This window comes from Microtus ochrogaster, chromosome 4, assembly GCF_000317375.1.
Source record: "Microtus ochrogaster isolate Prairie Vole_2 chromosome 4, MicOch1.0, whole genome shotgun sequence".
NCBI lineage: Eukaryota > Metazoa > Chordata > Mammalia > Rodentia > Cricetidae > Microtus > Microtus ochrogaster.
This window is the reverse complement of record NC_022011.1, coordinates 68,350,287-68,364,473: the sequence shown is the minus strand read 5'-3', so window position 1 is coordinate 68,364,473 and position 14,187 is coordinate 68,350,287.

Genomic DNA, 14,187 nt, shown 5'->3' with positions numbered 1-14,187 from the left:
GTAGCAAAATACAACCTTTCAAGCACTTAAAGAAAAGTGAACCAAGTGAATGAACCAGAAGTTCAGGCTGTATTTCAGGAACGATGAACCCTAAGTTCAGGCAATATTTCAAGAATTTCATTAGTATATTTATAACAAGTGTAATATCTTCAGAGAATGCTGGAGACACAAGTACCTGAGTATAGTGAAATGGAATAGGAACACACTTTATTAGAACTTCTCATGAGAAACCATGGATTTGAAAAGAGTTTTGGGAGGAGTATATGTGAAGATTTGGTGGGAGAATTGTTTAAAATTATGCTATAATCTCAAAACTAAAATTTTATTTTATTTTTTAATGAGGCACATTGACTAGGAAAACTAAAATTTTAAAAAGAATATTTATGCCCAATGAAAAAGGCATCTACTTTTCATCCTGCCATGACTTTCATAGCTAGTTACTATGAACGAACAGAGAACAACAGTTCTTTCAAACCTGAAACATCTTGACCAACCAATAGTAGTATATTCCTTGTGTCCTCTTCGTTACTGTGCAAGAGAGCATCTATTATAATTTCTTATTCACAGTCTATTCCTAGATCATAATAAAATCATTTAACACAGGTCTTTTATTCACTTTCCTGGGCTTGCTTTCTCTAAGAGTTTGTATTTATTAAGCCTGTTAGAAATCGAGAGACTCTGGAAGGCACTATGAATTATTTGTGCAGTTGAACTTAAGATCTTCGAAAGGGATGTGCTCCGGCTTAAGTAAGCCAGCAGCTGATCTGATGGGACCTGGTGCCAAAGGCTTAGGAGGACATGACAGAGGCAGAGGAAGTAGGTTGATGAGGTTCTGTGCCACTGAAAGCCAATTTGGTCGTGATAATGGACTGACTTTTCTTTCTCCTTTCATGTAGCTGACCTATCTTGTCTAAGTAAAGGTTTTCTAGTCTTTAATTAGGTAGCATGGTTGGAGAGATGGCACAGAACAAAAGTCTGCCAGATCAGACCAAGCTTTCTGCTTTGTACACGAGACATTTCATTGGGATGTTTTATTTGGCAGGTACAGGCTGGCAAGCAGAACTGATCGAAATTAACTACTAGAAGGGATAAAAGTAGCTTCAGGGAGCAATCTAAATTTTCAGAAAGGAATTTACAGTGAAGGCCTTTGTCTTTCTCCCTGTACTGCTTCCTTGGAGCACAGACTACTCTTTATGTGATTCTGCCCATGGCATAGCCCCTGTTTACTCTAGCCTAAACTTAGATAGAATATAACCTGAAGAATTCAGCTACAATTAGCTTGTTGAGACATTGTAATAAGAGTTGCAGCGTTTAGAATATTTTCTTCCTAAATTTCCTTTCTAAGAAGATTTTTTTTAATCTGAAAGATCACTGTCTTCCAGGTTTTATTATTCATCAAAAGAAGGACAATGCTTACATTAAAACATGTATTAGATCAAAAATACCATTATTGTCATAACCATGTAAAATAATATCTAATAGCAGTATTCTCTAGTTCATCAAAATTATGGTTTCTGTATTCTGATGCATAGTAATGGTTTGATACAAAAGGAGATATTTCTCTAAGCAATGAAAAACATAGTACTTTAGTTGTTTCAAATCTTATGATGGTTCTCATCTTAAGTTATTCATTCATCTTTCAATTCAGAAACAGTGCAATTCATTTGTGCCCTCCTTGTGATATCCTAGGATTTAAAAATATCACTTATTTTGAAATGTAAATTATTATACAATGATAGGAGGGAATGGAAAGTGGGCCAAATGTCTAATATCCAAACCATATGGTTCTAATCCTAATTGGAGTATTCTTTTGGTGGAAATAATTGGATTTACCCAGAGTTGTGAAGACATACTGATTTTAGAGCTCCTAGGAAACTTAAAAACCAACTCACATTAGTTGAAGAAAGAATTTGAGTCATTTGCTTCATGTCAATTAATGAAGGGCAGAACAATCATGACACCCATTACAAAAGAAAAAAAATTTATTCCCCTAGTTACTCAGAATACATGTCTCATTTGTGGGGGTTATACACAGAATAGTTATGGAGGGCAAAACTGATGCTTTGGATGTGAGTTTTCTCATTTCCTCATATTCCTAAAATAGAATAAAACATTTACTACCATGGGAAACTTGGAATTTTTTGGTAGCTCGTTATTCTGAGATAACTTCCCCACAAGCATCTAAATAGTCACTTTAAAACCAGTCAGAATCTGAAAGAATTAAAGAGTATTATTACCATTTGTTTTTGGTATATTTTGTGTATATCACTGTATGGTTTTTATTCTTTAAGATATAATCATACACTTATTTCTACTGAAAATGGTGAATTCTTATAAATTATTAAAACTAGGTAATAATAAGAATTGTCATACAATATTTATGGGGTCAAAATATTAAACATTTCAGTGTGAAGATGCTAAGGTTGGAGGGAATGTTTCCTCTATAAAAGTAACAACTGTCTGGCATGTGTGTTTGTTTAGCCATTTTGATCCCAGGGCAGTCCCGCCTTCCAGTGCATACCTCCAATTGCTATTCTCAGGAAATATAGATATTTAAACTAAGTTCCAATTTTAAAATAAAATATGTGAAAAATGTAAAACCAACTATACCTTTTAAAGATCAATAATATAAGGTATTTTTTTATAAAAATAAGAAAAACAAAATTCACTTCTCAAGGATAAGCAAAATATAATAATCATTCAATAGGTGAAGACGTTCTTCTGGGATTTAAGGGTAGCCTGTGTTTGGTGAAGTGCTGTAAGTGGTGTATAAGTGGTGTAATTATACACCACCAAGTAACACAGCAGACTTATTCTAGTGTGGATCACACCAAGGAGCCTATGAATTAAGTTACCCAATGTTTGTGCTGGTACTAGAAACCAACACAGATCAGGAGACTGGGATATAAGGATAAATTTCTGCCCTGTTTTGATTTGTATTGCTCTTGTAAAACATTGATTAAACACAACTTATTGAAAAAAAGGGTTTATTTGATTGTTGGTTTTCATTTTCCATTCATAGTTTATAATGAAGGAAAGTCAGTGAATGAAATCAAATTCGGAATCTGGAAGCAGAAACAGAAGCAGAAAACATTGAGAAATGCTGCTTACTGTCTTGTTCTCCATGGTGTCTTCATCTCCTTTCCTGTATACCCTGAGACCCTCTTTCCAGGGTTATCAAGGTCAATAATGGGCTGGGCCCTTCTGATCAATCATTAATAAAGAATATGACTGACAGGCAATCTGATGGATGCAATCCCTCAACCCATGTTCACCTTCCTAGGTAACTCTTGCTTATGTCAAGACAAAACACTGGCCATCAAAGGGAATCATGGTTTCCTAAGCATGAGAGTGAAGTGAGTTAAGAGAGAAATTCAAATGGTAGAAGGGGGGAAGAATTAAACACTATCTTGGGTTGGCAGTAGAGCTGAAAGTAGAAGACGTCTGGCACAGCCAAGTCAACAGTCCAAACAGCAGAAAAGGAGGATTTGTCTGTGAAAAACATTAATTACAAGATAGACAGAAGTCAAAAGATTTTTAAATTAATTCAAACATATAGGAATTCTAAAAGGTCACAGAAATTATGTATTAATATGTCACCTTTAGCTTCCTTCACTCAGGAGAAAACTGCTAGCTCAAGTCAATGTTTACTAAGATGGGAAACAAAGAAAAACATTGTTGCAAACTTCTGCAGAGACTGAGAGCAACAATTAACAAATGCGACCTCCTGAAATTGAGATGCTTCTGTAAAGCAAAGGACTCAATGTCAATGACACAAAATGACAGCCTACAGATTGGGAAAAGATCGTCAGCAACCCCACATCTGAGAGAGAACTGATTTACAAAATATAGAAAGAACTCAAGAAACTTGAGTTTAACAAAAGAGCAAATAATCCAATAAAAAAAATATAGAGTACAGACCTAAATGGAGAACTTTCAACAGATGAATCTCAAATGGCTGAAAGACTCTTAAGGACATATTCAACATTCTTAGCCATGGGAGAAATGCAAATCAAAACAACTCGGAGATTTTATCTTACAGCTTTTAGAATGGCCAAGATCAAAAACAATGATGCTAGTTTATGCTTGAGAGAATATGGGATAAGGGGAAAACTCTTCCATTGCTGATGGGAGTGCAAACTTGTACAACTACTTTGGAAATCAGTATGGCAACTTCTCAGAAAATTAGGAAACAATCTACCTCAACATCCAGCATACCGCTGTTGAGTATATACCCAAAGGATGTTCAATCATACCACAAGGACATGTGCTCAACTATGTTCACAGCAGCATTATTTGTAATAGCAATAACTCTGGAAATAACCAAATGCCCCTCAACAGAAGAATGAATAAAGGAATGGTATATTTACAAAATGAAAAATAACTTTCACAATGAATGGCAATTTCCCATTCAATAACAGCCAATAAATCTAAATATTTAAGCAGCCTAATGAAAAATAGAGGTCATTATGTAAGAGGTGTCAAGAATAATAATAAAATAAATGCATAAAATTCAAATGTACACTCAGAAAAAGGTCAATAAATATATTAGAAATAAAGATGGAGGAAATGACTTATGCTCAAAAGAATGATTGGCAAAGTTATCAGTTAAGGGGAAATATAAAAAACTTTTAGTTAATCACTGGGACAAATCAAATTATCTTAGGTAACATAACATTGAAATGATTGACTTGAAGCAAAGCATGAAACAAAAGAACATCCCAAAGGTTTTTGTATATGAATTTGCATAAATGTCTTTAGCAAAAATATCTATAGAGAACCTTCTAACAAATAGCATAGTATTGTGATTCTGCATCATTTTTTTCAAACAAATAAACACAAACCTGTTAAAGGAGTACAGGAAATTAACCATACTTTCATAGTAGTAAAATCTCTGTACTTACTAAATGAATCTCATAAATAGATAAATAAATAAATAGAAAAGATTGACAAGTATAAATACATATACAATTTTTGGTGCCAACATACACATTAGAGTCAGAGAAAAGCATTGCATCTTAATTGGTACACAAGAGCCCAAGCATCCTACCATAAAAGAAGGCAGAGAATAGCAGCCAAAAAAAGACAAACATAACAGCATAATTCACATAGCACCAACATCAATGTAAGTGATCTGAAAAAGTCATTTAGAAATTTATTTTCAAAGGAGAGCTACAAAATCACATTATGTGATTTTTTTTTTGTCACGTACAATCTTCAAAGGCCAGTTATAAAAGATTGTAATCTCTGTAAATATTTTATAAATTTAATGTGTTGGTGTGTGTGTGTGTGTGTGTGTGTGTGTGTGTGTGTGTGTGTGTGTTTTGCGCATACACACATACATGCAACATACATGCAAAGGTCCATTTTAGGAGTCCTCCTCTAATACATTACCATATTTTATATAGGTCTCTCACTGAACCTGAGACTTACAGGTCAGAAAGATTGAATGGGCAGTTGTCACTAGGTCTCTCTGTCTCTTCTGAAGTCACTGATAGGAGTCATGCCTTCATGTCTAGATTTTATGTGTCTGATATGATCTGAACTCAGGTTCTTATTTTGCCCAGCAGGGCACTGAACATAAAATATCTCAACATTTTCAATAGCTAACAAAAGATCCATTTAATGAAACCATTTTCCTTATTATTCCAGAACAGCAGTTAATACAGCTTGTTTCTGTAAAAAGGGTGCTGTATTAATGTTTGCCCTGACTGTCCTACATGCCAACATGAAAGAGAACAAAGAGTGATCCTGGAAGAAATTATCACAGGTGAGTGAGGGAAATGGAATCACCAAATGGCAGAAGTTTCTTTATTTAATTCCAAAGAAGCTGTAAACTGACATGGCCCTTAGCATTGTCCTAATCGAATGCAAGGATCTTTAGGGACTGACATCCACCACTCAGTAGAAGTAGGTTGTGATCACTGAGGCCAGCAGTTGAAAGCAAGTCTCTGAGAAAAACTCTAATGCCAGTTTCTACCTCCAAACACACCATTAATGGGGAAAATGCCGCAGTCTTTCATTAAGAATGAGTAGGGCGATGTGAACTATTCACACTGAGACTCTACAGGTAGGTCATTGGGGGATTTGCTGTCACGATGAGCCCACCTGCATCTTTTGAATTTGTTTTGGTATCACAGTATGTTTGTGTGGACCATTAAATTTGAAATCTAGCTCAGAGTCTCTTGTGTTAAAAGGTTGATCCCAGGAGGAAGTTCAGTGTCAACAGGGAAAATCTAGTAGGAAGATTCTTTATCACTAGGGTTGTGGGACCCTGGTTATTTCTCATCCTTCTTCCTCTTCCCCTTCCCCAACCTAGTCATTAGGTGAATGGGTGCTCTGCTACAAATTTCATCCTTGATATACCATCACAGTAGCCAATTATTAGGATCAAGTAATCATGGACTAAAACCTGCAAAACTGAAAAGCAAAATAACTCTTTGTTTTTTCTAAGTCAATTTATCACAGCAGTTTATGACATCATGGAAAGACAATACAAACTGTATACTTCTTAGTTTTTCACAAATTAATTGGAAACAGAAATTACAAAACAAATACAATGGAGTATAGTAATAATAGTAGGAAAAAAACATATTGAAAATATTTTGCAAAGGTCCATTTCTTCTGTTCCCCAAGACTCTAGTCTATACAAAATAACGGTGGGGAAAAAAATGGTAGGTCATTATATAATAACAAGCACAGAAACATCCAAACAATTTTCTAGAATACCTGCTTACTTAACAGACAATTCTCTCATCTCCGCCTATGAAAGTCCATACAAAACAATTTTGAAATGGCTAAGATTTGTTCTTTAGTTCAAACACAAGATCTTACATTAAACTTTCTCTTGCATATGTGTCTTACCAATGCATCACTTACCTAAATGGTCATCTCAAACACTTTTCTTAATTTATTGAAGTAAAATTCACTTACTGTTCAGTCTTTCTGAGAACTGTTTCTGCTATCACGTCAGTCTTGACGACAATTCTATACTTTCATTAATGCATATCCCAAGGAGCCTAGCTTTATAATCGCTCCTCTCCTTGTTCACATAACACATGGATGTTGACACAGTCGTGTTACCAAGTACATATCGTATATAAAACAAAGGTGATTTCCATTCTCATAGCTGTTCCTTCTAGGGTATGAAGAATTGTACATTATTTTATTGTTTATTCATCTGCATAAAGCTCATCATCTTATTTGAATTTCATGTAATCTAGCTTCACCATTTAATTTTCCCTCAGATTATTTTCCAGTTTCCTACATACATTGAGCATGAATGTGGTAGATGATACGTACTCTATTCCAACATTGCTCATCATCAGAAAAAGGGAAGAGGGAGTGTATTTTTGATTCTATATTTCATAAGTCTTCTATTTGATCTCTTCTAATTAACTGTATTTGTTCAAGTTGCTTATTTTAAATTAGTGAAACATTCATATGCACATTTACTGTATATATCGTGGCTATTGCTTTCCTACCAGAACTGATGATAAGAACCTATTTTTTTTTATTTTTTATTTTTTAGGTAAAGAAAGTGTGCTGCAGCAGAAGCATACCGTCTGCCTGGGAGAGAAGATAACAGTCTTAATTTCATTTTGCATAGTAAGTATGTTTCTAGACCTCTTTGGGTCTTGTATTTTCTTCACTAGTGGTCCCTAAGTACAGCTTGGTTGGCTTGTAGACAGAACCTAGCATTATGAGTTAGAACATAGGTTATTTTTCCTTTTCCTGTTAATTATTTGCATCACTTTACAGAAGTCACTAAACTCCTAAATACTTTAAAGTCCTCTTGTGGAAGGGGAACTACCACAGTAGGCAGAAAGTTTCACTGGGTCAAGAAGAGAATTTACATAATAAAAGAATATAGTAGTGTTATTGAGACCTATATATTGTATAATTTACCTTCACATTTATATTTATTTTAAAGCGATAAGATCTATGAGGTGAAACTTAATATGAGACGACATTTGTTTTAGGAACATGCCCTAAAGGATTGTCAGAACTTAAAAGGACTAGTAAGCAATATTAGAAGTTGGAAGTCAGCTGTAAGTATGTTTTAATTTAATCACAATGACAATAGACAGGTGTTAAGGAATACGGTCATAGAGTTCAAATAGTACAATAGCATGCCCATCTATTATCTGATCTGTAAACTTCAGTCATCACAAACTCAATCGTTCAAACAGTGTTCCAGCATATAATCAGTTATGATTCATACAAAAGTGAATGCACCATGTGGTGCATTTGCTTTTTTCTAACCTTACATATTCTTTTAATCTGCAATCCTATAAAATCATTGTATAAAGAAAATGAGAGCACATATGTATATGTACCTGCTAACACATAAAATTATTATGCTACTTTACCAACATAAAAACTTTGGTTGCTCTTTTAAAAAGTATATATAATATTTTATCCATGTTCTTTCAAGCCATATACAGAGATAAGTATTGTTAATACAAGTATGTATTTAAAAATATTACCAATCATTTTACTTGAGTCTTTTGAAGTTATTAATGATCTTCCAAATATTCATTATTCACCAATCATAGAGTAGTTAACATTTAAGCTTTAACAATGGCTTCCAGGTTGCTGTAGATGTTTTATTCAATAGGAAGAATTGGATTGTGTATAGCCCCATGAAAAGATACTGTAATTAATTGGAAAATTGCTATGACATTGGTAAGTATTTTAAACCTTAATTATTTTTTCTTTTTCCTTCTGCCTCAAATGATCTGAATAGCTGGCACACACACTTAAAAAAAAAGTAGAGTATTTAGCTGGAGAACCAAAATGTTAATACTGCAGTGGTTTCTTTTCTTTCTTTTTTTTTTTTAATTTTACAGACCTTCAAAACCTAAATTGTCTTGTTCTTTGGAAGTTTTAAATTAATGGCTAGGGCCGAAACAGGCCTAATTTGAGGGAAAGAAATCTTAGTGCAAGGAACTTATTCTTTTAAGCTCCAGAGAAATGTGGTGCATTTATCAGCTTTGAGTGGATATCATTGTGTTTATAACAGAGTGGAGGCACCATGCAATTTTGCTCCTGAAATTGGTTTATATAGATGACTGGTTGCTGTGAAGTGTGTGTCAGAGTTCCATGCAGCTGTTATGAAGTAGTACAATTGTCATCGCTTCTTACATGGTTGTTGAGAGGAGCTTGAGAGCCCAGCTCAGTCAGCTGTTGAATAGATAACCCAACACAGTTAACGTGGCATACATTGTAAAGAATTACATGCCTGCTACAATGAGCTTTGGGCCTTTGGTCTAGATAATAATCCTGGTGGGTGCACCACGTGCACTGGCTGTCTGATCACTCAGATATAACTGACGAAACATTAAGAAAAATGTCAGTGGACTGAAAGAAAAATGCTCTTGTGAGTTTGTTTAAGGTTCATGTAAACAGCTATGTGTAGTTTTTAACCCCAAATCTCCCAAAAACTTGACTGCCAAGCTCAAAGTCTAAAACAATATACAAGATCTGGAGATAAAAAACCATTTTGGCTGCATTTAATTACGCTGGCGTGTTTGAAAGCACTTATTATCTGCATGTTTTGGTTACAACAATCTGGTCTTTGCATTTTGTACAAAATGAAGGCTTTTCAGAAATCAGCTTATATATACAGCATTTAAATAAAGAGTAGAAAATACAATTATTGATAATTTTGGGGTGATGGTGGTTTTCAATTTTAATTACTGGAAGCAGTAAGAATGGCAATGCAGACATCTGGGGTGATTTTTAATTAAAATGAAATGAAAACACAGGAGAAAATATCACTATTTGCCACTTAAGCATAGACACAAACACTGGGATAATTAGCATGCTATCATAATGTCCATGAAGCCCAAAGGATGGGGAAACCACCGATGTTACAGGATTTCCAACCTAAAGCATCTATTTTTCTCCATCTTCTAACTTGTGCTCTGGACTTGTCGCAGCCCATATGGCATGTCACAAACATGGCCTGAAGCAGGACTGCTCTGATTCCTATACCCATCGGAAGGCTTTATGGATGCAGCATCTGCTTAAGCAGAGGAAATTCTTATGTCATGTAATTTATATCTTCAAACCTAACCCTTTCATCTCCATTGCCTCCATAAATAATATCTTCATACTATATGTAATGTACACAAAAGACAAAAGTCCTTGTTCCATTGACCTATGTGATAGGGAAGAGTTACTATAACTTGGACAATGGTTTTAATATTTATAATTGTATTTGACAAATATGTATTTAGACATTACCTTTTAAAGGGCATGTTAATAAAGAAAAATTGACTACTAACTCTAGAATTAAGAAACTGAATAAACGTACTCAATCTCATATTCTTTGAGTAAGAAATAACTTTATCCATACTTTATCTGAATGTATTCCAAACAATGAATTTACTTTAAAACTGAAAACTTACTTGTTTTATAATGATAGCAAGGGAATCAGTTATCTGAGAAGCCTTATAAATGATATATTATCTATCAGTTAAAATGTTCTTAACTCATTTCTATTAACTATAATTAAATTATAATTATATTGTATTTTGATGGATAAGTTTCCTACATCGGTTTTTCTTAAATGTAGCCCAGGTGACTCAAAAGAAAGTTTTAACGGTTTGGATATTATTAGTTATATTCTTTACCAATGTGTCAATATGCACATGAAAACTCCCTTTAATTATCATATTTCTGTGATGATCACTCTTGAAATGTGTGCTTTATCATTAACCTGATTAATCAGCAAGTAATTATTTTAAAAGATGGAAGATTGTCATGGAGTTTTAATCTTCTGACAGAAAATATTTTCTTCCTCATTGTTTGGGTCTGATTTGGCCATTAAACAGATTTATCCAATAGAATTAGTAGGAAATTTCTTTACATGACTCTGAGGGTAAACCTCCAAAGCATTAAAATGTCATTTATTTTTGAGAAGTTCATATATTAGTTTGAAAAATGACAACAGCAATTGACATGCCAGTCTTGCATGGGGAAGACTCCAAAGCTTTAAACTCTCTAGACTCAAAGTCTGGCAAGACTAGTGCCACTTTTTATGAAACCTGAATTTTCTTATGGTAGAAGTTATATGGAAGAGACACTAACGTGCTTGTATGTAGTGAAGTGGGCCAGCAGGCTCATAAGTGAAGACACCAGAAACACAAAGAAATCACGTAGCCTTAAGGTAATGACTGCCCCAGGAGCAACAGTAGTCTGAATCAGAGTAACCATCAACTCAGCTGGGTCAGCCCAACATGCACACCATGAACACATACACTGTTATTATTTTAAGCCACTAATGATTGATGTAGTTGACTACATGCAGTAGATAACTGAAACAGATGGTGATTATTCCAATGATTTCCTTGAGAAATATTTTCACAAAATAACACTACAATAATAGCAGTTTTTGCCTCAAGATATGAACTTGTATTTTAATAACTTTCATTCTAAACATAAGAATTTAGGTGCAGTGTGTACATATTTGTGGTTGGAGAAACAGAAGCCCGAACATCTGTCTCTGTATTATCAAATGTGCCATCTGAATAATGGAATTTGGGTTGAAACATATTTGTTTTTGTTTTGTCTAAATTTAAGTATACTCAGCGCTCTCCCATCCTGATTAACTTTTGACATCTGTTGGTTGTGTTTGATTATTTCAGGAAAGCCCATCACCCTCCTGATGTTAACAGGCTTGTTCACTTAACACTGATTTCAAGAGATATTGGGATATATTAGAGCTCATTTGAATGCCTCAGGTGGAACAGCATAACACTTTAAGGAATGTATTTTCCTTTCCAGAGACCAGTATTGGTGGTGTGGTTTGATTGACCTTGAAGCTAGCTAACAAATATTTCTTAAAACATGTTTTTTGGTGATGAATATGTAGACTTTTGATGGTGTTTTTTTTTTATAGAAATAGTTCATATGTTAAAGCCTGACTGTCTTTCTGAAAAGTAATACTAGGATATATTCTAAAACTATATTACATTTCTATCTTGCTATTTAAAACAGATATATCAAACATTTATAAGCTGCAAGTGTTTGCTTACTGGTTTCCCTCCACCAACACAAACATTTTTCTTTAAAAACAGAGGCATATTAACTGAAGTTCTTCCTTTGAGAAGCCAACCTATAATTATGACCAGAATTTCTTTTCATTGGAAAACATTAGCAGGCACTGTTCCTGATATACTTCGCTGTGTAAGAAGTCAAGCTTGTATTTGGGAGTCCTTAAATTGATAGTATTGTTTCATGTTAACCACTTTTCACAAAAGAAGCAAATATAGAGGTGACTTTTGAAAACATGAGCAAGCAATGATAGAACATAATGATAAAAGACCCAGCTATAGATGTCTATAAACTTGTTGTAAGAACTAAATAGAACACATTGGCAGAATAAGAAATGGATATGATCATTTTAGGGGGTGAAAACTATTTGTCATGAAATGTATTTCGAAGAGTTCAGGTAGTATTAAGATTATACACAAGTCTGTGTTTCTTCTCAAGATTTATTGATACAATTGGAAGGAATGTTAATATTCATCTTTAACAATATGTAAATTCTGACATACAAATCTAGCCCAAGACTCTTATGCTTAAGAAGCAAAACATATCGGAGAGAAAAATCTAAAAAGTCTGGGTGCTGGGCCTAGCATTATTAGGCAAGTGTAGATGTCATTTATGTTTCAGGGGGTATGTGTTAAAACTTTAAAATTAGAACAAACCACAAGTTAGATATAGAAGATTATTACCTACCAGATCAATTTCCAAACACCAGTTAATTTCAAAGCACTCATTTGCTGGTGTGAGAGCTACAGCCTCCTCACTTCAAAGGGGGCACTGCTGTGCTCCCAGCAGGAAGCCCAAGTTCAGAGCACAGTTAGGATACAGCTCTCAAGCTTTAGAGAAGCTGGGGCTTGTTTAACTCTAAAAGAGCATTCTGAAAAGAGCGATGGCTGTAATAGATGTGCATGTTGTCTGTATTTTGATTTCTTGTAGAACAGTATAGGTAGCATTCAGAGCTCGTCCCTACCCCATTTTGCTGCAGTCAAAGATTTTGGAGCAAAGGAAGGAATTAGGAATGGCATAATTAATTAGAGTTAGTTCTAAACTCATATTTCCACTGAAATTTAACCACACTATAGAAGAATTTAAGAATATATGGCAGAATATTTCAATAAATTATATATGCTGGTTCACTTGTAATATTGTTTATAATTAAATTTTGGATATATCAACTAATTATTTGTCAACAAAAATACATTAATCAACTCTATGCCCTATTTTCTCTTTAAAACTAAAGACTTATGAATGAACAAAACATAGTCCTTCGATCTTGAAGGTTGAATTCAAGTAATGAATAAGCTAATAAAAAGTAAGTAAAGATATATGTGCACTCATACTCATGACACAGAAACCAAAGAATAAGAGTACATTTTTTCACAGTCTTCAACAGAAGAAGTGGCTTTCCAGTTCGTGGTCCTGAGGAAGAGTTGGTGGAAGAGTCTAGACTGCAGGAAAAACTAAGTGCCTAGTTACACATTTGCTTTCCCCTCTTATTTGATTTATTTCACTAACTTCCCAGTTGCCTTAAAAGACATTTTAGTTTCATTGTAGTAACTGTATCCTAATTTTCTGTGTTGTTTTCAGCCAGTTATGCCATGTGGTATTCTCTTCCACATGATCACTGTCGTCATTGTCAGGGTAGAGACAGATAATCTATTTCATCCAGACAGCCATGGCCATGCCTCACTGCTACACAACCTCACAGTGTTCCTTGGACAGGGTAACCCTACCACAGCCTTCAGATTTCATTCTGCCGCTTTGAGCATTCCCATGGCAATATATTTCCATTGCCCTCTGGACATATTACTGTAGTAATTCCCTTGTTGATCTCTCTTCTGTCTCTCCATTTATTGCTTTATTTTTAGCAGGTGGCAGTTTAAATTTATCCCTTTTCTTAAAGGTTCTGGGTCCCTGCTCTGAAGACTGCTGTTATGGTCAGGCTCTTTCTTCATTCATGTCAATTGACAAAATGCTAACACTGCCCAGTCTGCTTTTCAGAGCTGACAACAATCTCCTGAAATCTCTCTGTTGACATCAGACACCTCTCTGCTTCTTACCACAGCAATCTTGTGCCTTCATGTTTATTGAGCAGGTATGTGGCCTTAGCAGCTGCAGAATCTCCAGCGA